The 15,620-nt window shown below is 40.8% G+C and overlaps 1 protein-coding gene across 8 annotated transcripts in view; it reads right to left on the bottom strand.

Annotated features, from left to right (window-relative positions):
- MAPRE2 (microtubule associated protein RP/EB family member 2) overlaps positions 1 to 15,620 on the bottom strand; it is a 202,173-nt gene that overhangs the window by 90,767 nt on the left and 95,786 nt on the right. The window lies entirely within an intron of this gene.

Here is a 15,620-nt window from a genome sequence, read left to right as displayed (position 1 = left end):
CATCTTTCATGGACCTGTATTTTCCCCACCCACCCACCCACCCACCCCAGAGTCTTTTACTTTGGTGTAATACTCCAATTCCATTTCAGGTTCGACTTGTGTTTTCTTTTCTAATCTTGTTTTTCAACTTCGGGCTGAGAGTGAGATCATCCCATATTCATCCTTCTGTTTCTGACTTATTTCACTCAACATGATTTTTTCAAGGTCCATCCAAGATCGGCTGAAAACGGTGAAGTCACCATTTTTTACAGCTGAGTAGTATTCCATTGTGTCTATATACCACAACTTGCTCAGCCACTCATCTGTTGTTGGACACCTGGGTTGCTTCCAGGTTTTGGCGATTACAAATTGTGCTGCCAAGAACATATGTGTACACAGATCTTTTTGGATGGATGTGTTGGGTTCCTTAGGATATATCCCCAGGAGGGGAATTGCAGGGTCATAGGGTAGGTCCATTTCTAGCCTTCTGAGAGTTCTCCAGATTGTTCTCCACAGAGGTTGGACCAATTGACATTCCCACCAGCAGTGCAGGAGGGTTCCTTTGACCCCACACCCTATCCAGCATTTGCTGTTGTTACCTTTTCTGATGTATGACGTTCTCACAGGAGTGAAGTGATATCTCATTGTTGTCTTGAGTTGCATTTCTCTGACAATCAGAGACTTGGAGCATTTTTTCATGTGTTTCTCGGCCTTTTGGATCTCTTCTGTGGTGAATATTCTGTCCAAGTCCTCCCCCCATTTTTGGATGGCGTTATTTGTTGTCTTGTTGTTGAGTCTGGTTATTTAACTCTTATCTGATGTATGGCATGTAAAGATCTTCTCCCATTCTGTGAGGGGTCTCTTGGTTTGGGCAGTGGTTTCTTTTGCTGTGAAGAAGCTTTTTAATTTGATGTAGTCCCATAGGTTTATACTTGCCTTAGTCTTCCTTGTAATTGGATTCGTTTCATTGAAAATGTCTTTAAAATTTATGCCGAAAAGAGTTCTGCCAATATTTTCCTCTAAGTATCTGATAGTTTGTGGTCTAACATCCAAGTCCTTGATCCACTTGGAATTGACTTTTGTATTTGGTGAAATACAGTGATTCAGTTTCATTCTTCTGCATGTTTCAACCCATTGTTTCCAACACCATTTGTTGAAGAGACTCTGCTTTCCCCATGTAATAATCTGGGCCCCTTTGTCAAAGATTAGATGTCCATATGTGTGGGGCCTCATTTCTGGGCTCTCAATTCTATTCCACTGGTCAGTGTGTCTGTTCATGTTCCAGTACCAAGCAGTTTTGATGACAATGGCCCTATAATACAGTTTGAGATCTGGGAGTGTGATGCCTCCGGTTCTGTTCTTTTTTCTCAAGATTGTTTTGGCAATTCTAGGTCTTTTCTGGTTCCAGATAAACATTTGTAGCATTTTTTCTATTCTCCTAAAAAATGTGCTTGGGATCTTGATGGGGATAGCATTAAATTTGTAGATGGCTCTGGGTAATATATTCATTTTGATGATGTTAATTCTTCCAACCCATGAACATGGAATCTCTTTCCACTTCTTTGTGTCTGTTTCAATTTCTTTGAGTAGTGACTCATAATTTTCAGTATACAAGTCTTTCACTTCTTTGGTTAGGTTTACTCCTAGATATTTTATTGTTTTGTTGCTCCACTGTCCATTTCTTTGCTGGCATTTGGTGCTGTTAGTGTCTAGATTTTGGCCATTAGAATAGGGGTAATGAGAGCTACTCACTGCCCTAATCTAACTTTCTAGCCCTTTTCTCTACTCTGACACCATTTTCTCAGACAATTATTTTTATCCAACTTCATGCTGTTTATCAAAATCAAGCAAAACTACTATAGCTGTGGGCTCCCAGATACATGCCTAAAATGAACTTCCTAGCTTTCCTCCAGCCTAAGATATCCTAGTCTCATCTGCTCTGTTCCTACTTTTTGGTTCCTGTTCATTAACCATTTTGTCTCACTTTATATCCCGCCACCTCCAAACACCAAGTTGCAGATGCTACCATGATTCCATACTGACTTCTCTGGGCAGATGACCTCACCAGTATTTCCTGGAACCTCGCCTCTCCAGAGCCCTACCCCACTAGGGAAAGAGAGAAACAGGCTGGGGTATGGATCAACCTGCCAACACCCATGTCCAGTGGAGAAAAAAATTACTGAAGCCAGAACTCCTACCTTCTGTACCCCAAAAACAATCTTGATCTATACTCCCAGTGGGACAGAAGTGATAGGGGGAGGAGAAGGCTCTGAACTCCAGCTCCATCAGGACCCACAGAGAGAGGAGGAAGGAGGGAGGAACATTTGGATATAGTAATAGGGTCATGAGTGACAGGGGGTGGGTGGGGGAGAGAACTGAACCTGGAAGAAAAAGGGGGCAATTACATACAAATGTAAACAGATAGTTGTAGAGATGATATTTAGCCCATGACTACAACCTTGGGAGAACAGCTGTGGTTTGCAATGTAGGGACTTGGGATTCAGAGCTCTAGTGGTAGAAATGGTATGGAATTATACGCCTGTTGACATGTAATTTTGTAAATCAATATTAAATCCCTACTGAAAAAATAAAACATGGTGTGGTTTACCGTATTCTTCTATCTCTTGTATTGATCTGATTTAAGGCCTAATTGGTGGAGGATACAAGACTACTTCATACAGTTCTTGAAATTCCCTTAGGAATTACATGATGTCTAATTGACTTTTTCTGCGATATTGTTAGTCATGATATCTTCCTTGATCTAATAATTCATTAGATTTCAAAGTGATATTCTATTATTCATTAGTAAGAAATATGCTACAAAAGAGAACTTTCCCTCTGAGAGAAGTACACACTACATCAGACAAGCAGAATGGGGGCCTATTATTTGTCAAGTTTTCAAAATAACGAGATAGTTCATTAGTATTCTTCAAATATGACCAATGATGTTTTTATTCTTGAAATAAATTATGAGTTCATGGAATCAAGCATATTTGATATGTTTTTAATCCACTAGGTACATATTGGCAGATGCTCAGAAGAGTTTACTCAAGGGGCCAGGTGGTAGTGCACCTGGTTAAGTATGCACATTACAGTGTACAAGGACCCAAGTTCAAGCCCCTGGTCCCCACCTGCAGAGGGAAAGTTTCACAGGTGGTGAAGCAGAGCTGCAGGTGTCTCTCTGTCTCTTTCCCTATCTTCCCCTCCCCTCTCAATTTTTCTGTCTCTATCCAATTTCAAATAAATAAAACAATGAAGTAGAAAAAGAAGGAGGAGGAGGAGAAGAAGGGAACACTCAATCTGCTTTCTAAATTCTTTCGCAAGGTCCTGGTAGCTTTTGAAAACTTCCTTGCTTTCTGGTCTGACAAAAATGAAAGTGAAATTATACTTTGCTCCAACTTGAACATTTCCTGCTTAATATTTAAAACTTGTCACTTCTCTAAGAATTCCTGATTCCTTTAGAGGCAAATGGTATTCATAAGTAAACAATATTTTAAGTACGGCTATATAAAACAGGAAAATATAGCTTTATACAGAAGTCTATTACTGAGGGCAAGGGCAGAGAGTACTATGGTTATGCAAAAAGACTCTCAGACTCCAAAGTCCCAGGTTTAATCCCTGGCACCACCACATGCCAGAGCTAAGCAGTGCTCTGGTTAAATAAATAAATAAATGGTTATGCAAGTCTATTACTTATGACATAGCTATATTTAGAGTTTTTATTAACTGTATCTATAGTAATAAAAGTCTGTCTTCTACTTAGATTGCTAAATGAAGTCTGTACTGATAAATACAAAATGTCCATTTATCCATCCATCTCTAGAAGCACCTTCATCCTAAATTCTCTGCCCCCCCGAAGAGCTAAGACTCATGGGACTTGAGATAATGTGATGCTAGTTACTGCTTTACATAACATTATTGCTGATTTTTTTATTTCCTGGAAAATAATTTCACCCTTTCTGTAGTCTTATTGCTATCACTATCTAGTCAATTTTGTATCAATGTGGAAATGACACAAACCCTTAGTAAAGATAAATAATGATGTCATTTTCATATACTGGAATAACTTTAGATGTGATTTTCTTCCTCTCTTTTGGTGGGTGGGGGATAAAGACGGAGAGGGCAAGAGGCAGAAGAGTACAGCACAGAAGCTTCTTCCTTTAATAAGGTGGGGCCAGGCTTGAAGCTGGGTTGTGCACAAGGCAAAGTACCATACTATCCAGAAGAGCTTTGTTGCCACCCCTAGGGATGTAATTTTCTTTTATTTGTTTTTACCAGAGCACTGCTCAACTCTGGTTTATGGGGGTGCAGGGGATTGAACCTGGGACTTCAGAGCCTCAGGCAAGAGAGTCTTTGCATCATGCTATCTATCCCCACCCCTGGATGTAATTTTCTAATGGTCTTTGGGCAATACTGAAAAGCATTTGTGAGGGGAGAAAGCTAGCAAATGGTTATGCAAAAATTCTATTCCTGAGTCTCCAAGGTTTTCAGTTCAATCCCCAGTACAACTATAAACTAGAGCTAAACAGTGCTCTGATAGAAAGAGGAGGTAAATGAGAAGGAGGGTGGGAAGGAAGGAGAGGACGAGGAGGAGAAAGAAGGAGAAAACTTGGGCTGGGTGGCAGCGCACCTGGTTGAGCGCACACATTACAGTGAACAAGGACCCAGGTTCAAGCCCCCAGTCCCCACCTGCAAGGGGAAAGCTTCACAAGTGCTGAAGCAGTGTTGCTGGTGTCTCTCTCCCTCTCTATCACCCCTTTCCCTCTCAATTTCTGGCTGTCTCTATCCAATAAATAAAGATAATTTTAAAAAAATTTTTTAAAGAAAAAAAGAAGGAAAAAACTTGCATTACTAAGCAAAGAACTAATGGAGAATAAGGAATTGAAGCTCAGAATTGTCCAAAATGGCACTAAGCCCAAATAGTATAAATTTTTTGTTGTTGTTGCTACAATAGTTTTAAAACCAAAACAGATGAGACAATAAAACCTGTGTGTCAGAAAGATAATATATACAGATGTAAGTGAAAATGCTCTGTGGTTTTAACAGAAAATGCACAAAGACAGGAGTCAAATAAAACAATTAGGTTGGTATTTTAAATAATCCCATAAGAAACCACTGCTGCAGATTCTGTCAAAGAAATACACTCTCTACCTGGTCCTTCAAAGATGACGTTCAGCCAAGGACAGCAACCTTTCCATGCCAACATAGACAATTAGCTCAAAAGCAAGTAAAGCTGCAATCTGCCTTTAAGGAGCTCATGGACAAAAGACTAGCACCTGACTTCTGCTTTAGAAAAACTCTAGTTAATTATTTACTAGACTCACCACTCTAAATTCTACCATATCCCCCCTCTAATCCAACACTTCTGAGGCCCCCAGAAATTCTGCAGTTAAAGTAACCAACTATTTAGTAACCTGTGGTAAACGTAGTAGGACAGTGGATAAAGCAAGAATAAGGGTGAACTAGTAAAGATTAGGGATACTTTCTTACAATTTCTGAAATGTAATAATAATGTATTATTATTACATTTCAGAATGTAATAATGTAATAATAATGTATTATATGTATATGGAGATGCTCATACCTACTTCTAATTAGTAACAGTAAGTAAATCTGTGCTGATTAGAATAGCCTTGTAATCTATTTTCCTCCAAGTTTCTCAAGATATTTCTAAATGTATCTTACTTGGGCTGTTTTTTTTTGTTTCCTATGTCAGTTTCCTGTCAAATGCATATGGGCATATACCTTCTCTGACTCAGGCAGGAGATTCCCTTCATCACCTGTTAAGTCAGATGGTCACTCTTTTCTTTCTCCAATTCCTTCAGGACCCACTTTTTCTGGAGGCACTTCTGAAATTATTCAGGTGACTACATAATTCACAAAAAAGGGGGGGGAGTAATTTTCAAGATGTTAAACTTGCGTTTAATGAGAACCCTAGCCCTTCTGTGGACATTACTTAAAAAAACCCAAGATTTATTTCATGAAACTACCCCAGGTCTCAATCAGTATTACCATATAGAGATCACCCTCACACAAGTAAGGGATATGCTGTCACTGAATCTCTTTCAGGGCACAACACACTCTCATTTTCAGCCTTGAATGAACTTCCTACCCAGTTCCCTTGCCAGGAAATTAGGAAAGAATTACATTCTTATTTCAACATGTCCTGTCCTTTCCACTCCTTTTGAAGGTGGGCACTGAGAACAACTCAAAATGTTGATTTCTTAATTTACTAAACAATTTCCAGCATCTCCATTAAGAATAAAAATAGGGAGTCGGGCTGTAGCGCAGCGGGTTAAGCGCAGGTGGCGCAAAGCACAAGGACCGGCATAAGGATCCCGGTTCAAACCCCGACTCCCCACCTGCAGGGGAGTCACTTCACAGGCGGTGAAGCAGGTCTGCAGGTGTCTATCTTTCTCTCCTCCTCTCTGTCTTCCCCTCCTCTCTCCATTTCTCTCTGTCCTATCCAACAATGACAACAACAATAATAACTACAACAATAAAACAACAAGGGCAACAAAAGGAAATAAATAAATAAAATAAATATTTTTTTTAAAAAAAGAAAAGAATAAAAATAAATGGCCAAGGAAAAATAGTTATGCCAAGTATTGTGGAATAAACAGCCAGTGGGGCAGTGTTTAGTTTCCTGGTTTGATCTTTGGCATTTCTTTTACACATAAACAGGTTTATTTATTCTTTTTAAAATATATATAAATTGTATTTTCGTTAATGAGAGATTGAGATACAAAGAGAGAGATACATAAAGAAAACCAGTTCTAGTTTATGCCTGTGTGAGCACTGAGCCTCAGGCATGAATCTTTTTGCATAACTATTAGGCTATCTCCCCACCTACAACATTTTATTCTTAGATGACCTGCCATCTGGTCTCTGCATCATCCTTACAAAAAACAAAAAAAGGAAGAAAGAAAAGAAGTCAAAATACTCTCCTCCAATTGAAAGCTTTTGGCTAGACTCTTAACCCAATTGCTATACATTAAAAAATTGCTAATACAACAGCATTGAAAATAGCAGATAAGGGGCCAGTCGGTGGTGCATCTGGCTAAACGCACAAACTACAGTGTGCAAGGACCTGGGTTCAAGTCCCTGGTCCCCACCTGCAGGGGGAAAGCTTCATGAGTGGTAAAGCAGGGTTACAGATGTCTCTTTCTCTCTCCATTTTCCCCTCCCCTCTCAATTTCTCTGTCTCTATCCAGTAAAAAAGAAAAGGGGGAGGAGCCAAGATGGTGACTCCTGACAACAGCATGACCTGTTGAGCTCACCAAGGAGGCTGCTTCAAAACAGGCAAGTTTGGGTGAGGCCACCAGGTTCCGGATGCTACCATGATGCCAACCGGACTTCCCTGGACAGATGACCCCACCAATGTGTCCTGGAGCTCCACTTCCTCAGAGCCCTGCTCCACTAGAGAAAGAGAGAGACAGGCTGGGAGTATGGATGGACCTCTCAACACCCACGTTCAGCAGGGAAGCAATTACAGAAACCAGACATTCCACCTTTTCCACCCCATAATGACCCTGGGTCCATACTCCCAGGGGGTTAAAGAATAGGAAAGCTATCAGGGGAGGGGATGGGATACAGAGCTCTGGTGGTGGGAATTATACTCCTAACCCTATGGTCTTGCCAGTGTTTCTATTTTATAAATAAATAAATTTTAAAAAAAAGAAAGAAAGTAGCATAGTAAGGCAGAGTTTCCTGAATTGCCCTCTGAATTGCTTTATTTTATATGGTACTGAAAACTTTTGAAGCTAATTTGCATTCATTAATCCTATTTGAAAATAATATTCATAATATATCTATATACTAGTCTCATAAAAGCTTGAATTACTGCTTTTCTGCATAGTTGAGCATATACTTTGCAAATAGGAGAAAGAAAAAAAGATACATAAAAATACAAAGCTCCCTAAATCCAGAAGACAAAGTCATGAGTCTGCCTAGCCTGCCCACCCACACACAACTTCAGAAAAGGACAGTTTCCCCCTGAGGGCTGGCATGTCTGCTTTGCTCCCTTCACCTTGGACTCAACATTGGTCTTGATGATGAGGGCTCTGAGGTTCAGCTCTGCTACAGTTACTCAGTCACACATATTAGGAGCAGAGCTCCTGCTTCATGAAACAAAAGAAATCTAACGTGACTAAGGGAGACCTGAATCAGTTTACTGAGCAAGGGCCTGAACAGAGAAAATCCTAATATGAAATCTATTACTGGGCAGGGGTAGATAGCACAACAGTGATGCAAAGAGACTCTCATGCCTGAGGCTTAGAAGTCCCGGTTCAACCCCCCACCCTACCATAAACCAGAGCTGGTTTAAAAAAAAAATTGCTAAAATGAAACCTATTACTTTTCCAGGTACCTCAGAAACCAATTACAAAAGTGTCTAAGAACCTGGTAAAGTTTCTTAATTATTTCAAGACTGTGTCTCCTTAAATTTTAACAAATAATAGTGTTCTAGCTAACATTATGTGTGAAAAATTTATTTTCAGGCATTTTAAAACTTTTATTCAGAAAAAATGAGAGCATACATGCAGGTCAACACATAAGCGAAAAAGCCTAAGGAGATTTAATTGGGTTTTTATGAGCTTCTTCTTCTCCTCCTCCTTTTTTAACTTTTTTTTTTCCTACACGGTTATTGCTGGGCTCGGTGCCTGCACCATGAATCCACTGCTCCTGGAGGCCATTTTTTCCCCCTTTTGTTACCCTTGTTGTTGTAGCCCCATTGTGGTTATTATTATTATTGCCATTGTCAATGTTGTTCATTGTTGGATAGGACAGAGAGAAATGGAGAGAGGAGGGGAAGACAGAGAGGGAGAAAGATAGACACCTGCAGACCTGCTTCACCGCCTGTGAAGTGACTCCCCTGCAGGTGGGGAGCTGGGGGCTCGAACCTGGATCCTTATGCCGGTCCTTGCGCCACATGCGCTTAACCCACTGCACCACCGCCTGACCCCCTTTTTAACTTTTAAAAATATATATATATTTATTTATTCCCTTTTGTTCCCCTTTGTTATTTTATTGTTGTCGTTGTTGTTGGATAGGGCAGAGAGGAATGGAGAGAGGAGGGGAAGACAGAGAAGGGGAGAGAAAGACACCTGCAGACCTGTGTCACCACTTGTGAAGCGACTCCCCTCCAGGTGGGAAGCCTGGGGCTTGAACCGGTCCTCGCACTTTGCACCATGTGTGCTTAACCTGCTGCACTACAGCCCGACTCCCCCCTCCTTTTTTTTTTTTTAACTTTTATTGGTGATTTATAAATAACAGGGGTACAATTCCACACCATTTCTACTACCAGAGTTCTGTGTCCCCATTACCTCCAATGGTTCTCCCAAGGTCAGAGATAATGGTTTGACTATTATTTCTATATGTTTTCCCCATTTTTTTCTATGGTCCTGTCTTTTCTTTCATTTTCAGACATAGAAACACCTATTACTACTCCTGAATGTCCTTCCTTTTTTCCTCTCTGATGGAATTTGTTTTCAGAGCCCTCTGGTCATCTTCCCATAACATTTCATCTGGAAGTATGGATCAAAATTCCTTTTAGGGTACAGAAAGTGGAAGGTCTATCTTCTGTAATTGTTTCTCCACTAGACATGAGCATTGGCAAGTCAATCCATACCCCCAGTCTGTTTCTATCTTTCCCTAGTGGAACAGGGCTCTGGGCAGGTGGGGTTCCACACTGGTGAGGTCGTCTGCCCAGAGAAGTCAGGATGGCATCATGATAGCACCTGTAACTTGGTGGCTTTTGAAAGGCAGTAAATTTTGAGGCAGGACAAAATGTTTACTAAACAGGAAACAGACAGTAGGAATAGAGCAGGGATTTTAGGATGGTAAGAAGATAGGAAGTCTATTTTATTCTTTTATATAACTTATCTAGTCTCTTCTCTCCACCTTAACCCTTACAAACAGATTGGGACTTGGCGATTTTTCCTCATTTCTTCCTTTCATATTTTGATCACTGTCTTTAGAGGAAAAGGCAGCATTTTATTTCCAGGTAAGATCATGGTAGATCGGGTTGCCCAAGATCCTGGCTCTGGTGCTGTCTGGGGGTGTGCAGAGAGGAGGAGGAGGGTTTGAAAAATGAATTTTGGGAATGAGGCAGCATGTGGAGCCTTTTTGATTCTGATTTTTTTTTTCACAACTACCATTTAAGTTTGCCAAGTTTCCCCAGTTTAGACATACCATCTGCAGAAAAACAGCTCTCTCTAAGTAGCTGACTACTGCCCATGTCTCTGTAAGAAGACCCCCTTGGCTCAGATTAACCCAAAACCCATTTGGGGGGTGAATTTTTAATTTTAGAGGCCTTTCTAACTAAAGTTACCCCCCCCCTTTTTTTTTCTCCACAAAGGTTTACTTATTACTGGGAATGGTGTGTGTGTGTGTGTGTGTGTGTGTGTGTGTGTGTGTGTGTGTGTCTAAGAAGCAAAGAATTGCTCCTGCATACGTGATCTCAGGGATTAAACTTGGGCCCTCATGCTTCAAAGTCCAATGCTTTTCTACTGCACCATCTCCCAGGCTATTTAGCTACCTTTTAAAAAAAAAAAGAAAAAAAAACTTCACTCTCTTAAGGAGTCCAGATACAATTACAAACTACATTTAAATTTTTTTTATTTATCTTATTTTTTTAATTTTTTATTTGTTTTTGGATAGAGACAGAGAGAAATTGAGAGAGAAGGGGGAGACAGAGAGGAAGAGAGACAGAGAGACGCCTGCAGACCTGCTTCACCGCCTGTGAAGTGACTCCCCTGCAGGTGGGGAGCTGGGGGCTCAAACCAGGATCCTATCCGGTCCTTGAGCTTTGCATCACGTGTGCTTAACCTGCTGCACTACCACCAGACTCGCTATTTTATATTTTTAACCAGAGGACTGTTCAGCTCTGGCTTATAGTGTTGCGGGTGACTGAACCTGAGACTTTGGAGCCTCAGGCGTGAGAGTCTGTTTGCATAACCATTATGCTATCTATCCTCCGCCCACAAACTTCATTTTCAATATAAAATGTTTTGAAAATCCAACCAATCTCATGTCCCCATACTCTGTTCACATCTATCACTCTGACCACCTATAATTGTAGCCCTGTCCGTGATTGTTTAACATGTCCCCCATCACCAGAAGAAATAACTAACCTCAAGTAGTCTAAGAGAGGTACATACAAGCCATCCTTCAATCAGTTCTGCATAGGTGAAGACAAAGAACAGACTTAAAAGAGCTATGGAGAGTAATGGTACTTTTATTTTACTGGAGTTTGGTTGTGTCTGGGAGCAAATGAGGATTTCTAATGCCCTTGTATAATCTATAGCCCAAGTGGTTCCTTATCTAAAATTTAAACATCTCATTGCTTCATCGGAATCCCTGTTCCACCAGGTGTTACAGAGTTTGTTACAAGGAGTTTTAGAAGTACACACACACACACACACACACACACACACACACACACACACACCACAAAAGTGGGAGGAAGATCTGCAATCATAAGAACATTTCTCTTTGCCCATCACTGGTCTTACACTTGGTTCAGGTCATGATCTTCCTTTTTTTCCTGTAATTCCCATTTCACAGGTAGTTCTTTGGTTTAAGCTTTTAGGATTGTCAAGTTTGGCCTGTTTCTACACACCAACTAGAAGGTGGCACACTATTTCAAACAATCATAAACATGCTTTTTTTTTTTTTACTCAGATTTTTTTGTTGTTGTTGTCCTAACAGAAATAACCATTGTGTAGGCACTTCTAAGTATCCATAAATACAAAAGTTTAAAAAGAGATTTAATCAAATTGTTAGTATCTTCTCTTATAAGAGGCATTTTTAAAAAAAAAAATAGCAACAACAAAACAACACTATAGATATTTAAAATCCATACCCACAGCTTAACTACTGAGAAAAAGGAAGAATCCCAAAACAACTGTTCTTAAAAACCACTTCCACATTACTGTGAGTTAGTGACCTGGGGAGTTGGGGGGATGGACAGATTCAGTCCCACATTGGATGGTTACCGAGATGTGTGAGTTTTCCTCTGAACAGTCTTGTAACAACATAAATAGATTCTGCCTGAGTGCCTCCCTGTGGCCTCCTTCCTAACAAAGGGTCGATGTGAGATCTCCTGTGACTGTCCCTAATAATGAAGTGGGTATCAGCAGGGAGTGATGTGTAAATGTGTCCCATGAACCAGAAACTTCCCTGCTTTTCAGTGGAGCATAATTCATTCTCTAGACTCAATACTTCAGTGGGGGAGGATTTAAACATTTCACCAAGGAAACAATATCTCCAGATAATTCTTGATTCATCACTTTCTCTTTAGCTGTGACCTCAAATGTGGAGGGAGGTGGACATGTAGTGAAGCTAGAATCAGAGGGAAAGTATCACTGAAAGGCAAACTTGTACAAGATGAAAACCTCCCTGGAGATGTCTTACAGAAACTGTCCTGAGTTGCATTTCAAATTGGTGATCAAAACTTCCATTTGACGAGTGGAATAATTGCTCCTTGATTTCTAGAATAGGTTGGGAATCAAAGAGGTCACTTACTGTCTTGAGATACTAATGCCAGACTAAAGCTATCATGGGCTGCTGTGCATCTGCTTTACTTTGCTAGAATGATTGTGTTAGAGGATGTCAGACTAACTTCTCCAGACGCATCTCCCCCTGAGGGCTGCCCTGAGTGTACAGAAAGGTCTCTGCGGGTGGTGAAGGGCTGAGCACAGTATTAACTTCAAACAAGGCTGTGAGATGCACTATTTTAATTACAAAGTAGGTTAGTCATCTTGCAGAGCTAGTGAAGGAAACCACCATAAGGAATTTCAGTGGTAAGCTGCCGGGGAAAACACTGGACAAAAACACAAGTCTTTGCAGAAGGCAATGCCGGTAGGTCTCTGTTCCAGGCGTTCTCTGCAGCCTGACCCCTCAGTGTATTGACTGCTGTATCCTTGCACAGTGCTCACTGCTTAATAATAATGCTTTCAGAGCGGGTATAGCGTTCTCCATTTAGCTTGACAATCCATAGTCCTGACTTCATTAACAGCCATCTTCTAGAATAAATGACCAGAAAGGTACTTTCTGCAGGGTGCCCATCCCTTTTACCATTAACTTTTAAAACAAAGTTTTCTTGCCATATTACTAAGTATTTCAAATGTGATTTTAAAAAAGTAGTATATGATTAAAACACGTAGATTTCTCCAGTCTTTCAAAGGGAGATTCCATAGACTAGCCTGGAAAACTGATCTCTGTTTTAACAAGCCCTGGCAGGTACTATAATGTAACTGGCTCCTTGGCTTGGTGGCCCACAATATTTTAAGTAAATGAACCTGAAACCCCAAATATCAAAGCAGCATACAGAAGATTTGTTTTTTTTTCTAAACTGAGAACAAGTCAATAGTCATATCCTGAAATTACTTGGAAACTTGGCTCTTCTCCAAGGTATGAAGAATTTTGGAATTCTAAAAAAGGTCTTTGTGGCATTCATAAAGTTCACTGCTATGAATGAACCTCAACTGTGTGTAACGTAAGAGAAAAAGCTAAAGTTACTTACACACACACACACACAGCATCCATTTCTTCATATGGTCAGAAATGCATCTGATTCTAGTTGATTGTATTTGCCTAAATGTCCATCTGTTTCAAACAGTGGGAGGCTTGGTCCATGCTCTGAAAATAATTTCAGTGACCCAGAGCTCCTTCCCATGCCACAGGGCTTGGCTGGTCTCCTCAGGGCATCAGCTTTGCCCAGCACCTCCCACCCCCACCTTGGCTCCCAGTGCCTGCACTCCTTCTTGACCATATGCCTTCCATTTACTTTCCCAGCCCTAATTGGCCCTGTTCCCACTGACCCTGACCTTAGCTCTCTCCCAAGATTCCAAGCTATTTGGAGTCAGGCGCCAAGCCTTCCCCTGACCCCACATGACCCCAGGTCAACCTTCCATGGCATGGGTGCTGCTAGCACCATGGTGGATGGTCATGTCTAGTTGTCTACCCACCCTAAATAAAAGTGGCCACATAAGATCAAGCAGAAACATATGTCACAATTAAGCGAAGCTGTGGGGTGGGCAAAATAAGGTTGTGCTTGTTGGGAATGATTCCCACTTTCTGACTCTAAACTACTTTGTGCTCTTGTTGGTGCTGCTTCTTCCTGTTAGCAACTTCAGCTGTCTAGTCTTCCCTAAATCTTCTCCTAGTAAAAAACAAATGAGGCAGGACAGTGTCAAGGCTAATCCTTTGGGAGAACTGGGTCTCAAGGCCTTATGTGAAGAAGAATGAGGTTGTTTCCAGCTCACAGCACTGCTGGCTGCATCTCCTGCCTCAGGGCTGGCTCAGATGTCAACTCCTCAACAAGACTTCCCTGCTCTTCTGCAGTGGTTTCCTCCAATGGCTCCCACATCACACTGTTCTTGCCTTTGTGACACTAACACCATCTATAACTATCTGGTTTGCTTCTTGTCTGTTCATGTTCTTTGAAGGCAGCCACTTTATAGAACTGATTTTATTTACTGCTCTATCTCCTATGTCTAGAGCCATGTCTGACACATAGTAGGTACACCAAAAGTGCTCAAAGGATACCTGTATAGGAGATGGTTGTGGAGAACAGAAATCACAGGGTGTCTGAAATCAGGTCATGCAAGTAGCTTGCTATCTGTACTCACAGTGCTGTGTGAGTGTGTATGTCAAGATGGTCAGGAAGGGATGGCTTAGGGTGGGTAGATTAAAGGCCATTGTTTTCTATGTCTAATAAAAAGCGTGTTGAGAAATGTGCCATTCTTCACATCTCTGACACAGATGTGAAAAGCTCATCAATCTCACTGCAGCTTCATGAGAACACTGGTCCAGCAGCTGGGGATACTGGCCTGTATCAGTGGTTAGGTGAACCGGGGCACATGTGGCCCATCTCTCTGGGATCCCTTTTGGCTATATGAATGAGTGGTGAACATGCATTTTCTCAACCAGTCTTTACAGCATCTTTTATGTCACAATGCAGACAAGGCATAGGGACTTGCCCACTCACAATTATCATGACATAAAAGAGCTGGAATTTACACTTATGGCTGATCCTAAGAGTCTTGCATCCAGCCAAACAAGACCTGCTCTGACTTCAGTCTCTATTATGTCATGAGATTAAGTAGGAAGAAAAAAGAGCCCCAAATGGGATGCCACTGTGTTCTGTAATAAAACCTTTTTTTTTTTTTTTTTAATTCTATCAAGGCCTCATACCTGGATGACTAAATATATAGCATGCTGCTGGGAATGAGTTCTGGCTCAACAACGTGCCAACGGTGACGAATCTAGCCACACTAGCATTTTAGGAATCATCACATTTTACATTTCTAGTTCCAGTGTATTTTGGATTCAAGTCTTCTGATACTTTTTTTTTTTTTTTTTTACTATTCTTTAGTCAAAATGGATAGATAAAACACTTCACAGTCTATACCTTTTAAGCATTAGTAAAAGACCTCACATGGGTATCTTGGCTATGTGTTTAGAAAAAAGTCTTTTTCTCTACAGAAAATAAACCCAACTCTTGCTGTTATACTCTTATTAGAGACTGGTGACTATCCAAAGGTCTATATTTCCATTGTGGTAAAATTTACTGTTAAACTCATGAGAATATTTTGAAATGGAAGTGGAAAGTGAAATACCAATAAAAGTAAGCCTAA

This window comes from Erinaceus europaeus, chromosome 15 (assembly GCF_950295315.1).
Source record: "Erinaceus europaeus chromosome 15, mEriEur2.1, whole genome shotgun sequence".
NCBI classification, from domain to species: domain Eukaryota; kingdom Metazoa; phylum Chordata; class Mammalia; order Eulipotyphla; family Erinaceidae; genus Erinaceus; species Erinaceus europaeus.
This window is presented reverse-complemented; position numbering and strand designations above follow the sequence as displayed.